At 51.4% G+C, this 3,077-nt stretch overlaps 1 pseudogene; it reads right to left on the reverse strand.

Annotated features, from left to right (window-relative positions):
• Positions 1-2,922: 2,922 nt before the first annotated feature.
• On the reverse strand, positions 2,923-3,077 carry LOC111589505 (uncharacterized; annotated as a pseudogene).

Below are 3,077 nucleotides of genomic sequence, written 5' to 3' on the forward strand. Positions count from 1 at the left end.
GTGCTTGTCGTGTTAAAAGATAGATTCATATAGAGTTAGATAGTCATTACGACTTGTAAAGAGATAACCCTCTGGTGATCTATATAAGGCCGAAGGGGTACCCCTATGAACGGATCTGATCTCGACACGTCCCATCACCACCTAATAGCTCATTAGTCCTCTCATAGCAACTACGCCACTACTAGATCAACAAGAGAACTCACCCTCCACTGCCCACAGCTCATCTGTAACTCCTGTAGACTAGTGATACTAAAATACTCAGCCTCGATAGGACGTAGGGTGTTACGCATTCTAGCAGCCCAAACCTGTATAAATCCTTGTGTGATCCGATGTGCATCCGCACATACCATCGAGTTGCAATCCACGATGACGTCCTGCTCAAAAGCATCACGTGGGGAACCTCGTGGTGCGCGGTCAGGTCATAAACACCGTCATACACAAAACATGGTACTTGTCAGCTAGATCATGCTTGTTAACTTACTTCAGAAGCTTGATCTTATTAAGACTCGGATCAAGAAAACTGTCATTTTTTAAAACTTTAACACATACATCCATTCATGTCTGCAAATCATGTGCTTGGATGGCTTTGCTAAATGCAACTAAACCCGACAATGACCAAATTGAGAACAACATAGATTTTTTGTCTTCTTCGAAGCCAGTTCTGATAATTACAGGAGACGATGTTAGAAGACACAATCAGCCCTGCAAATGATTTGGTCATGGACAACCCTCAAAAAGTTCAATACAAAGACAATAATGATATGGCACACTAAGAAATAGGAAGCATTGGTCCCATCAGTACTCCATTCATTCAAAAGAAGACAAACCAACAATTCTCCTTAAGACTTGGGCAAATCCAGACAAGATTGTGACATAATTCAATCAGTTGCGGGTAATCTGGTTTACCATTTCGCTAGTGCTGGATAGACACCAATATATGCCGTAGTAACTGATGCAATTAGCTAAGCTGCAACATCAAAAGTTGACAGCGAATGAAGGGCCTTCCATGATGGAAGGCCTCAAAAGAAATTACACAGTATCATGATTATATATCTAAAAAAGCTAGTATGAAGTAGGTCACGAGAGAGGGAGTCGCCTCGCCGCTGGGGATGGATGTGGGAGGAGGATGAAGAGGGGAAGGAGGCAGCGGTACCTACGAGAGCAGTCACAGCCGCTAGCGCCGAAGTGGGTCGTGGGAGAAGGAGTCGCCCCATCACTGGTGTCTATGATGATGCCGCCGCGGGCACGGGGATGGATATGGGAGGAGGATGAAGAGGGGAAGGAGGTGGTGGTACATACGGGGGTAGCCGTAGCCATTGGCGCTAAATTGGGTCATGGGAGAGGGAGCCGTCTCACTGCGGGTGTCCGTGAGGACACCGATAGGTGCTAAGGGCAGGAAGAAGAGGGGAAAGAGGAAGTACCTATGGGAGCAGCCACGGTCGTCGGCATCGAAGTGGGTCACAAGAGAGGGAGCCGCTCCGCCGCTGGTGTTTGCGAGGATGAGCGCGACTACTTGCTGTCAAGGCAGCACCGCAACTATGAAGCAGGATGTGGATTTGGCGCTCGCACTCCTCTTTTGGCTCCGTCAAGGATCGGTTCTTCTCAACGCCAGTAACTTCTCCATCGGTGGCGTCCTCGTGGGACGTGTATTTGGCCATGGGGATCTGGGCGCCGGGGAGAGATGGCGGTTGGGCCCCCCGCGAGCCCCACCGCCCAGAACGTTGTACGACACCACTGCGCAGGGAGATCTAGGGAGAGGAAGACAGGGGGTGGGGAGGGGTGGGCGTGGGTTAGGGTTTTGTCCTGCGTAAGTCTATGCCTAAAGGTGGGTACCTTCCATTGATCGAGCACCCTCCATGGACCAAGCTCGAGCGCTGGGTGAGGATTGCGATGCGAAGTCGCGCTGGGGCGAGGCTAGCGAGGATGGAGGGATGCGGGGCAAGAATATCAGGAGGACACCGCCATGGGCACGGGGATGGATCTAGGAGGAGGATGAGAAGAAGAAGGAGGTGGTGGTACCTACGAGAGCAGCCGCAGCCGTCAGCGCCAAAGTGGGTTTTGGGAGGAGTCGTCCCGCTGCTACAGGCAAGAAGAAGCGGGAAGGAGGAGGTGGTACCAACAGGAGCAGTCGCAGTCGTCAGCGTCGAAGTGGGTCACGAGAGAGGGAGCCGACCCACCGCTGGTGTCCATGAGGATGAGCATGGCTGGTTGCTGCAAGGCAGCGCCGCAACAATGAAGCAGGACATGAATCTAGCGCGCGCACTCCTCCTTTAGCTCTGGCGTCCGCGCGCACTTCTCCCCAATGCCAATAGCTTTCCACTGGCGGCGTCCTCGTGGGATGTGGATCTGTCTAGGGGGATCTGGGCACCGGGGGGAGACGACAGTTGGGGCCCACGCGAGCCCCACTGCCCAGAACGTGGTACGGCACCACCGCGCAGGGGAGATCCAGGGAGAGGAAGGCGAGGGCTGGGTGGGGTGGGTGGGTTAGGGTTTTGTCCTGCACAAGCCTGTGTGTCGAGGCGGGTACCTTCCATCGACCGAGCACCTTCCATGGAACAAGCCCGGGCGCAGGGGCGAGGATTGCGGTGTGCGGTCGTGCAGGGGCAAGGCTGGCGAGGATGGCGGGATGCGAGGCAAGAATATCGGGGGCGGGGGCACGACGCACCAGTGTGGATACCCACAATGTACCTTTATAGAGTAGTAGAGATTTGGTCCATAGCAAGTAGAGAAAATGTAAGAGGCTAAATCTTCATGTTCTAGAATCATTGGCCCAAAGGGTGGGTTAGGGTTTTGTCCTTCATGTTCCAGAATCATTTCTGTCGTAGTGTATACATGTGAAGGGGACCAATCAGAACTCACAGGCAAGCATAGTCTCAAGAACGAGCATACTTACTCTGTTCTCAAACATTAGTACTTCTACCAGTACAATGATCATGTGATGTGACAGCACACAATCATATTTAATATCTATAAAAAATAAATTTAACATCAAAGTGAATATATGGTCCATATATCTGATATTAAACTGATAAAACTATTATTACACTTCATCTAAGCCAAAAGGCTGAGGAAGGTAT

The sequence above is a fragment of the Zea mays genome, chromosome 5, assembly GCF_902167145.1.
Source record: "Zea mays cultivar B73 chromosome 5, Zm-B73-REFERENCE-NAM-5.0, whole genome shotgun sequence".
In the NCBI taxonomy this organism is placed as follows: Eukaryota; Viridiplantae; Streptophyta; class Magnoliopsida; order Poales; family Poaceae; genus Zea; species Zea mays.